Source organism: Eulemur rufifrons, chromosome 15 (genome assembly GCF_041146395.1).
Source record: "Eulemur rufifrons isolate Redbay chromosome 15, OSU_ERuf_1, whole genome shotgun sequence".
Classification (NCBI taxonomy): Eukaryota; Metazoa; Chordata; class Mammalia; order Primates; family Lemuridae; genus Eulemur; species Eulemur rufifrons.
This window is the reverse complement of record NC_090997.1, coordinates 35,438,934-35,450,174: the sequence shown is the minus strand read 5'-3', so window position 1 is coordinate 35,450,174 and position 11,241 is coordinate 35,438,934. Positions and strand designations below refer to the sequence as shown.

The following is an 11,241-nucleotide window of genomic DNA, read 5'->3' as shown; positions in this document are numbered from 1 at the left end:
GATTTAGACATAACACAGGCATATAGAACAATTGGCATATATAATTTCTTACTCACTAGGAAAGTTGTAAATCTTCTGTCATAGCTTCTTCAAATGGGTGGACATGAATTTAGAAAGTGTCCAAGGAAGAAATATGTGTTCGTGTACCAGGGAAATTGCTCTTCTAAGTTGATTTTTAAAGATATATTTGCAAATTTTATTTTTAACAGTTTATTTTCAGAAAATGCCTTTAGTACCACTGTAAATTTATTCTTATTGATCATGTAAATCAATGTATCATTCTACTGAAATATACTCCCTATGAACAAGAGAACTTTATCTGATATACCAGAAGTTTCCACAGAAGATAAGGTACAAGCTACAGCAATCTAGAATGTCATATGCATGGAAAGAAAAGGTAAAATGTGTGAGGAAATTTCTGAGGCCAAAAGGCAGATAAAAATAGGAAATAATATTCACATGTGCAATTTAATTTACAAGCTATACAAACCCCAGGAAGGAAAAAAATAAGTAAATATTTACACACATACATATATGTCTTGTGCCAACATATTTCATAGACATTTTTTACACCCAAGGAAAGCTGTCAGAAATATCATAATGAATGACAAGAAAAATAAAATATGTAACCAAGATGTCAAAGTTGTCACTTACCCATACACTCAAGGGCCTTAGAAGCAGCAGAAAGGAAACAAGTGATTCCTGCCCTGGATTGGCAGGCTCTGAATCATGCTGCCAATTCTTTTATTTCTTTCTTCCTTTCTCCTTCCTTCCTTTCTTCTTCCCTCCTTCCCTTTCCCCCTTCCCTTCCCACTTCCCTTCCCCCCTTTCCTTTCCTTTCCTTTCTTTTCATGCTTATTTTTTTTCTGATTATGAAAGTGACATATTCATTGCAAAAAAATTGAAAACACACCAGTAATGAAGAAAATAAAAAGATATTATTATTTTTTTATTTCATCTTATTGTTATGGGGGATACAGAATTGCAGGTTACATACGTTGTCCATGTACCGCCTTTCCCCCCAAGTCAGAGCTCCAGGCATGTCTGATATTATTAACATTATCACCCAGAGCTTAAAGTACATTCCTCCAAAACACTTTCATCTTCACATTAAGCTAAAGAATAATTGGCAGATAGTAGCGCTGATTTTTCGTCCTGCTCAGGACCCTGAACAATGAGCAACTCATGCCAGCCTCCTGCCATCTCCAGGGACCTTGAGAAGCCCACCCGGACATTCCAATCAGTCTTCTCTCAGGAGAGGGAAAGAGAAAGGAAGACAAGGAAAAGGGAATCATTAATAAAATCAAATAAAATGAATCTGTTTAATGCTTATGTCTTCAAAATGCCTTGATAAATTAGATGACTTCTCATTTTCCTCTCCATACTGAGTTTATAATTCTTAATGGATAAGGGAATTTTTTAAAGAAAAAACTATTGTTCTTTTTTTATCTCTATCTGATTTAAAATCTGTTACTTCTTTAAAATTCTTCAATAACAGGTTGTTATGATACATTCTTACATCCACATTCACATACTGACTCCACTTGAATTCACATTTGTTAATATTTTCTTGTGCCAGCAGTATTTGTATTAGATTTTAACTTATATTTTCTCAAGTATTAAAATTAAAACATCTACAAAAAAAAAAAAGAATATGATAGTAGTTAGAACATCAGCTTTCAACAGTGGGGAGAATGAACCCTTACAGGTACCCTAAAATCAAATCCTATAAAGGGTTCCTTACTTCACCTGCCCAAAATTTTTTAAATTGTATCTAAGGACAAAGATGTTGCAGGCTCTTGAGTTATATTTTTAGAAAGTACTGGGAAATGGAATAAAGGACAGTGTTTTTATATATACCTATTTTCTTATTTTTAGGATAGTAATAACAATAATCAGTAACTTTTATTAAGTGTTTCCTATGTGCCGTGCACTGTGCTAAGAATCTTACATGCATATTTTGTTAATCTTTGCTCTTTTTTCATTTTCCAGGTGAGGAAAATGAGGTGTAGAAAAGGAAAGATATAGCCAACAGTTGCAAAATGGCAGAGCCTAAGTCCAAACCTGGATTGATCAGGTATCAAGACCCCTATACTCTGCCACACTCCCGCACTCCCAAACACTCTGCCTCAAAAGCTGTGTGGACCTACTTATTTTAAGAATATCTTGCAAAGTATAAAGTTCCAAAAAGTATTCTTGACACTAATTAATTATTAGAAAATTATGAGATCTTACATTAAAAATGTACTCTATGGAAAGCAAGTGAAGACTTTGAAAGAGCCAGCCACCATTGATTAATGTTATCCTCATAAAACAAATAGAATTTTTTCATTCAACCAGTTAGTGGTGATCTATAATGCCATATCTAGTTTAAAAGTTTATTCCATTTAATTAAATTGTCTTTTTATTGTCTTTTAAGTAGTCAGACTGTCATGGAACCTAAATTATGGTAATTCCTGATCCAATGGTCTCTCAAACATAGACATATTATCTGAAGGATACTGATAATATATAAATTAAAGAATGTACTATTTAACCTTACATTTTGGAAGTGTTTTAACTCCTTCAAACAATTTGAGCAGTTAGTTAAGCAAAAAGCGTTCCACAGTACCTACTGGTATCCTATTGGGTTAAAAAAATAAAAATTCTCTGTTCTGTACTTGTAAGCCTGATGATTTCTATTAATAATAGATTTGAAAACAAAACAGCAGGGAGCTGTTGTTTAATGGATATATTTTTAAAAAAATAAAAAATTCTGGAGATTGGTTGTACAACAACAAGAATGCACTTCATTCTGCTCAACTGTACACTTAAAAATGGTTAAAATGATAAATTTTATGTTATGTGATCTTTTACCAAATAAAATAAAATGAAAAATGAAAACAAAACAGCATTGACCTCAGGTCAGAGCTTTTTCTCATGGCCTCCTCTTCTGCCCCACTCTAAATCTTCCTTCTACTGAATAAACTCAGCTTGTGGGAGAAAGAACAATTTTCTATCACAATTATCACAACTTTTAAGGAGTATCTGTGGCCTACCTACCTATTACCAAGTTGTAGTGTTTTTCATAGTTGCTAAAAAATTGAAAAAATTCTTTGCTTTCAAAACTGATGGATAAAAAAACGATCTTTTTTTCACTATGGTTTTCCTATTCTTATTAGAATTTTTTCCACATTTCCCTAGGACTTATCACAGTGAATGGCTGTCTTGATTGCCACCTCCACTGAGACTTCCCTCCCTTATCTTTTATCATAGTTTCCAAAGAAAGGAAGACAAAATCTAACGCCTACTTCTTGGCAAGTTCCAAAGAAAGAGACTTGAACAGATTCCCTTTGCTCATTAGGAGCTGAGAGTTAAACCAGTTGTTTCTCAGCAGACACTTGGGCTGTTTCTCCATACGTGGCAGCTCTCTGGCTAGGCATAGTCCACACCTTCTGGTCAGAAGCCAATTTGGGCAGGTCGAAGAAGGAATCATTTGGCAAATCAATCTTTAGGCCATTGACCATAGAGGACATGAGGCAATCTAGTCCCAAGAGTCCAGGCAATCCCTCTATTACAGAGATTAAGACCGATGAAGAATTCAAGCATATCAGGGCTGCTTGGAAAATGTGTACTTTCAAACTTAATCAAAACCCAGCTTCATTATGGTTCCTCCTACTGAACAATATTTCTTTTGGCTTGAATCTTAGAAACAGTTGCCCAAAATAGGATTCCCATTCTGTTATGAGTCAAACTCAATTGTGCTGTTGATCCTAGAGTTTGACCAGTTTCAGAGAGCCAGAGCTGGAAATAAAGGATCAAGGAAAACCAACAGCTTTCTCAAAATACAGACTGGAATATATGTGCCTCAGCAGCAGCTTTGCTGACCCAGCTTCTTCTTCCAGAATTTGGCTCTACTTTGAGGGGTCCGTTTTCAGTGAGGTGAATGAAGAATTGGCAGTCTGGTTCTCACTTACTGTAATTGAGTCAGACAATTAAATTGCCTCCCAGTTACTGAAAATGTAAACCGCATACACCGTATGTAGGTCACAGCATTCCAGTGGTGCGTGTCCAGTATAGTCACTTAATGCCTGGATATAGAGGACTCTTTTGAGTCAAAGCAGCATAGCATGCTGGCTCAGCAGATGCACATGCATGCAAGAAGGGCAACACCAAAGGTCTGTCATTTTGGAAGACATCCTAGAATCAGCACTCCAGCACATGGATTTATTTAGACAAAACAATGCGTCAGCTTATCATTGTGCTATAATTTTTGGATAGCTTTCCTTAAAATCTTAAAATGAAGTGTGTTTCTTGAGTGTTTTCCTTTACACACAGCCCTCCAAAAAACCCTCCATGTGTCTTCCCCAAACCAAAGCTGTACTCAAAGCTGGAAAGCAAACATTTTTGCAGCAAGAGAGTACTTGAAGGAAGACTGACCAATGTCTCAGCTTCACGTTGTAATGTCATACAACGTGGAGAAAGTGAATTTAGTGACATTAGCAGAACTGGAAAAGGGGGTACATTGTGCATATGTTTAATTTTATTTAATATGAATGCCAGTGCAGTCAGCTGATTATGTTAATACAGATGGTGATGAGAAAGTAATGAGTTTTATAATCAATCTTCCTTTCAGATCAATGGATATTTCACATCTTGTCTCCTAAATAGGATACAAAAAATAAACTGTTAAAAGTTTTACTTAAAAAAAAATTTCCTTGACCTGTATTTGGATTTTCCCTGGCAAATCTTCCGTCTCAGGACTGTAACCTTCTCCAGCTCCACAAGCTTTTTGATATCTGGCTCCAACATCAAGCATTGCATGTCAAAGGAATGCAACTTTTCTAGTCTATAACAAGCAGAATTACCATGATGCATATGTGTGAGTGTGTGTGTGAGTGTGTGTGTGCGCGCGCGCATGTGCATTCGCGCCCCAGCCAGGGGTGTTTCCTATGCAAGCATCCGTATGGATCCTCATTTCAACCCTTGTTCCCATACTTAGCATACCAGGCTCATAGAATCATATTAAGGGTTTAAGGAGGAAATCTAGTGTTCTCCTGGTGGGCTTGTTCTCTGTGTATTCCCATTTCTACTCTGGGTGTTTCGCTTCTGAGATTACCTTCAGTAGCACTAATCTATTAATCTTTCTCCGATAATCTTGGGTTAAGAGAGAAGTTATAAACCTGTGAGTCTGGCTATTGTTCTGCCACCAACCTTTCTCTATTGCTTCCATTTTGAGTGCAACGTAAAATTATAAAATTTCTCAACTTTGGAGCAGCATATTCATGCTAGCTCCACCTCTTCAAAGCTGTCTCAAAACAGCCTTCTTCTTGAGGCTTCCCTCACTAAGCAGGGAGCCAAGTGCTCCAAGAAAAAGGCAAATATACACACAGAACACATAAAATTGTAGGACACATCCTATTAAAATAAATTTTAAGTCTTAATCTGATTCTACATTAGTCTTGTTTATAGAATTCTTTGTTTTACAACTCTTTGTTATACAGAAACTCTTATATAGCCAGCATAAATAAGGCACAAAAACATTGTCAGAGGCAAAATTATTACATATATTTTAATTCTGGAAATTAGTCTAAAAATTTTTTCTAATGAATAATAGTAAAAGATGTTAAGACACCAAATAAATTTACCCAAGAAAGCTCCTAAGACACAAAGCTTACCATACCAAATATCACCTAAAAATGCAATGAAGAAAAGCTCTTATTCACGATAGGAATGAATATACTATTACCCAAGCTTACTCCTAATGCGAAACATGTTACTAAGTTAAAGAAAACAATTTAATAGAGTATTTACAAGAAAATTTAAATGGCAAAAACAAAATGTTCTTATTTTTAAAAATGTCAATAATTTTCCTAAAATTATAAGATGACATAATACTAACAAAATTCCAATGAAATGTTTCAAGTAAAAATGAAAAAAGCCAAGGAAATTCATTTGGAAACCCCAAATTTGATCCCATTCCTCAAAAATATGTCCAGAGACTGGCACTACCACTCAGTTGTTGGATGTGGAGTGGGCAGTGTGCAGATACTGTTCAAACAGGGGAAAACCTCAGTTCAAACAATGATAGATGCCAAAGGCAGATAATCAAACAGAATGGGTAAGTGTGAGATAAAACACTTAAAGTTCAGCACCAGGATAAACAGGTAGAATTGGTAGCCAAGCAGAGGGAAAAAGATACAGGTTGAGTATACTAAATCTGAAAATCTGAAACCCCAAATGTTCCAAAATCCTAAACTTTTTGAGCACCAACATGATGCTCAAAGGAAATACCCATAGGAGCATTTGGGTTCTGGATTTTTGGGTTTGAGATGCTCAACCTAATGTTAATATTCCAAAACCTTAAAAAGGCTAAAATCTGAGACACTTCTGCTCTCAAACATTTCAGGTAAGAGGTACTCAATCTGTATATATTCAAGTTCCAAGCATTATGCCAGAAATCCCAAAATCATAGGAGCAAATCAAAGCAGGAAATAGTACATAAAAAGAATATGGAGAATAAGTCTAAAAGAGATGCCACTTCTTGTCACAGGTCTGACCAGGATGTAGTGTGTGAGTGAGCTGACATGGATGTCTAAGAATAGACTGGGAAGAATGAGAAATTTTTGAATGAGAAGGAAAAAAGGGTGACTATCTCTATCCTTTCTTAAAGCATAGCTATAATAATTTTAAAAGCATGACACAGTGCAAGGGAAAGATAGAATCTAGTACTAAGCCATGTTAATATAGAAAAAAGAAGCATCACAATGTTGCTTCACCCAAAGGTGTTGTTAAAAAAATGATTAGCAATTTATGAGAAAAATATATTTAAATCTCACATCTCATCATAAAATAAAATATACTTCAAAGGGCATGACAAATTATGTTTAAAAAAACACAAGAAGAAAATGGGATTTACTAATTCAATACCTATTTATACAGTACCTTTGTATATGTTATTACTTTTATTCTGAGTGAAACAGGAAGTTGCTGGAGGCTTTTAAGCAGAGGAGTGAGATCATCTGACTTACACTAAAAAAATGAATCCTTCTGTCTACTATAGTGAGAATAGACCATAAGGAGGCAAGAGTGGATGCTATTTAGAGTAATGTAGGTGAAAGACAGTGGTAAGAAGTATTCAGATATGAATGCATTCTAAAGGAAGAGCACATGGGATTTGAGGACAAACTCAATGAGAATTTTGAGAGAGAGAGACAGAGCCTAAGATAACTAAATTTTTGGCTTGCGCAACTGGAAAGATGGAGATGTCATTTACTGAGATGGGAAATCTGTGGGAGGACCAATCGGAAGCAAGATTAGCAGTTCACTTTTGGATGTGTTAGTCTGAGATTCTGAATAGATATCCAAAGAGAGAATCCAAGTGGGCTTTTCAATACAGTTTAGAATTTGGGAAAGAGGTCTGGGTTGGAGATGAAGTGTTAGAGCTTTCAGAATATAGGTGGTTTTTAAAGTTGTGAGATGTGAGTGTAAATAAAGACGAGAAGAGAATCAAGGCCTAACGAAATGAGGAGAAATCAACAAAGGAGACTGAAAAGGAGCAGCAAGTGAAGAAAGTGGGAAATCAGGAGAGAACATTGTTGTGAAAGCCAAAAAGGGGAAAAAAAGTGTTTCAAGGAGGATTGAGGGACCTATTGAGCCAACTGTTCCTGATAGATCGAGCAAGATGAGAGCAGAAAATTGTATTTTCATTGAAGATACACTGACAGAATGAAGGGCTGTTTTGGTGGCATAATGATCCCAAAACCTGATTGGAGTAGGCTCAGGAGAGGATGGATTAAGAGAAATTGAAGACAGTAAACATAAATAATTTTAAGGAATTTTGCTATCAATGGGATCAGAGAGCTCATGGGTCAGCAGAATCAACATTATTAAAATGTCTATACTACCCAAAGTGATCTACAGATTCAATGCAATCCCTATTTTAAGATACCAACATCCTTCTCACAGATCTAGAAAAAACAATTTTATGCTTCGTATGGAACCAGAGAAGACCCTGTATAGCAAAAGCAATCTTAAGCAAAAAGAACAAATTGGGAGGCATCAATTTACCAGACTTCAGGCTATACTATAGGCTATAGTAACTAAAACATGGTACTGGCTTAAGAACAGAGACATAGACCAATGGAACAGAACTGAGAACCCAGATATAAAACCATCCTCATATAGCCATCTAATCTTTGACAAAGCAGACAAAAATACATACTGCGGATCCTGGGGGGAGGAGAGGGGAGGGGAGGGGAATGGGAGGGCAGGGGTGGGGTGGGGGGTAAGCGCCGCTGAGATGGCAGCGCTGGAGAGGGTGGTGTTTGTGAGAAACTGAGCCACAAAAAGTACCGGGCCGCCCTGAAGAAGGAGAAACGAAAGAAACGTCGACAGGAACTCGCTCGACTGAGAGACGCAGTACTCTCACAGAAGGAGGAGGAGGAGGACGCTTTCATTGAAGAACAACAACTGGAAGAAGAGAAATTATTGGAGAGCGAGAGGCAAAAGTTGCATGAGGAGTGGTTGCTGAGGGAGCAGAAGGCACAAGAAGAATTCAGAATAAAGAAGGAAAAGGAAGAGGCAGCTAAGAAACGGCAGGAGAAAGTTAAAGGAAGAATGGGAAGAACAGCAGAGAAAAGAGAGAGAAGAGGAGGAGCAGAAACTACAGGAGAAGAAAGAAAGAGAGTTGGAAAATGGTGCTACATGGCAAAACCCAGAACCACCCTTGGATTTAAGAATAATGGAGAAGGATCGAGCTAATTGTCCGTTCTACAGTAAAACAGGAGCTTGCAGATTTGGAGATAGGTGTTCACGTAAACACAATTTCCCAGCATCAAGTCCCACCCTGCTTATTAAAAGCATGTTTACAACATTTGGAATGGAGCAGTGCAGGAGAGACGACTATGACCCCGACGCAAGCCTGGAGTACAGCAAAGAGGAAACCTACCAGCAGTTCCTAGATTTCTATAATGATGTGCTCCCCGAGTTTAAGAATGCGGGGAAAGTGATTCAGTGCAAGGTCAGCTGCAACTTGGAGCCTCACCTGAGGGGTAACGTGTATGTTCAGTACCAGTCGGAAGAAGAATGCCAAGCAGCCCTTTCTCTGTTTAATGGGCGTTGGTATGCAGGATGACAGCTTCAGTGCGAATTCTGCCCAGTGACCCGGTGGAAAATGGCAATTTGTGGTTTATTTGCGATACAACAGTGTCCAAGAGGAAAACACTGCAACTTTCTTCATGTGTTCAGAAATCCCAATAATGAATTTTGGGAAGCTAATAGAGACAAGTACCTGTCTCCAGATCAGACCAGCTCCTCGTTTGGTAAGAACTTGGAGAGGAGAGAGAGGATGGGCCACCATGACGAACGCTAGGGCAGGCTGAGGAGGAGGAGAAGCCCCAGTCCAGACCACCCCTACAAGAGAAATGGGGAATCTGAGACGAAAAGGAGAAGTAGTCACAGGGGGAAGAAATCTCACAAACACACGTCAAAGAGTCGTGAGAGGCACAGTTCACGAAGTAGAGGAAGAAAAAGGGGCCGGAGCCGGGATTGGGACAGCCGGAGCCAGAGCCGCAGGAGCCGCCGGAGCTGGAGCCGGAGCCAGAGCTCATCTAGGTCCAGGAGTCGTGGCAGGAGGAGGTCAGACAGTAGAGACAGAACTACTCAGAGTCCCAAATCCAGATAAACCTGTTTTGTTCTAAAAAAAAAAACCAAAAAAACAAAAAACAAAAAACTACATAGTGGGGGAAAGAATCCTTATTCGATAAGTGGTGCTGGGAAAATTGGATAGCCACATGTAGAAGACTGAAACAGAATCTGCACCTTTCACCTCTCACAAAAATCAACTCACAGTGGATAACAGACTTAAAACTGAGGCATGAAACTATAAGAATTCCAGAAGAAAATGTTGGAAAAACTCTTACAGACATTGACCTAGGCAAAGAATTTGTGAAGAAGACCTCAAAGGCAATCACAGCAACAACAAAAATAAATAAATGTGGCCGGGCATGGTGGCTCACGCCTGTAATCCTAGCACTCTGGGAGGCCCAGGCGGGCGGATTATTTGAGCTCAGGTGTTTGAGACCAGCCTGAGCAAGAGCGAGACCTCATCTGTATTAAAAATAGAAAGAAAATTATATGGACAGCTAAAAATATATATAGAAAAATTAGCTGGGCGTGGTGGTGCATGCCTGTAGTCCCAGCTACTCGGAAGGCTGAGGCAGGAGAATTGCTTGAGCCCAGGAGTTTGAGGTTGCTGTGAGCTAGGCTGACGCCACGGCACTCTAGCCTGGGTAACAGAGAGAGACTCTGTCTCAAAAATAAATAAATAAATAAATAAATGTGACCTGATCATATTAAAAAGCTTCTGCACAGCCCAGCAAACTATCACAAGAGCAAACAGAATGGGAGAAAATGTTCAAATGCTACACATCCGATAAAGAGTTGATAACCAGAATCTATATAGAACTCAGAAAAATCAACAAGAAAAAAAATCAAACAACCCCATTAAAAAGTGGGCAAAGGACATGAACAGAAACTTTTCAAAAGAAGACAAACGAATGGCCAAAAAACATATGGAAAAATGCTCAACATCTGTAATCATCAGGGAAATGCAAATCAAAACCACAATGAGATATCATTTAACTCCAGTGAGAATGTTTTTTATCAAAAAGTCCTAAAACAATAAATGCTGGCATGGATGCAGAGAGATAGAAACACTCATACACTGCTGGTGGGACTGCAAACTAGTATAACCTCTGTGGAAAGTAATATGGAGATACCTCAAAGAGCTACAAGTAGAACTACCATTTGATCCAACAACCCCATTACTGGGCATCTACCCAAAGGAAAAAAAGACATTCTATAAAGAAGACATCTGCACTAGAATGTTTGTAGTAGCACAATTCACAATTGCAAAGATGTGGAAACAACCCAAGTGTCCATCAGTATATGAGAGGGTTAATAAAATGTGGTATATGTATACCATGGAGTTCTATTCAGCCACAGAAAATAATGGTAATCTAGCACGTCTTGTATTATCCTGGATAGAGCTGAAGCCCATTCTATTAAGTAAAGTATTAAAAGAATGGAAAAACAAGCACCCTATGTACTCACTATCAAATTGGTGTTAACTGATCAACACTTATGTGCACATATAGTAGTAACATTCATTGGTTGTTGGGCAGGTAGGAGGGGGAGGAGGGGATGGATATATACACATCTAGTGGATGTGGTGTGCATCATCTGGGGGATGGGCACGCT

At 38.1% G+C, this 11,241-nt stretch overlaps 1 pseudogene; it reads left to right on the top strand.

Moving 5' to 3' along the window:
- The first annotated feature begins 8,281 nt into the window (after positions 1-8,281).
- Positions 8,282-9,664, top strand: LOC138395538 (U2 small nuclear ribonucleoprotein auxiliary factor 35 kDa subunit-related protein 2 pseudogene; annotated as a pseudogene).
- The last annotated feature ends 1,577 nt before the right edge of the window (positions 9,665-11,241 follow it).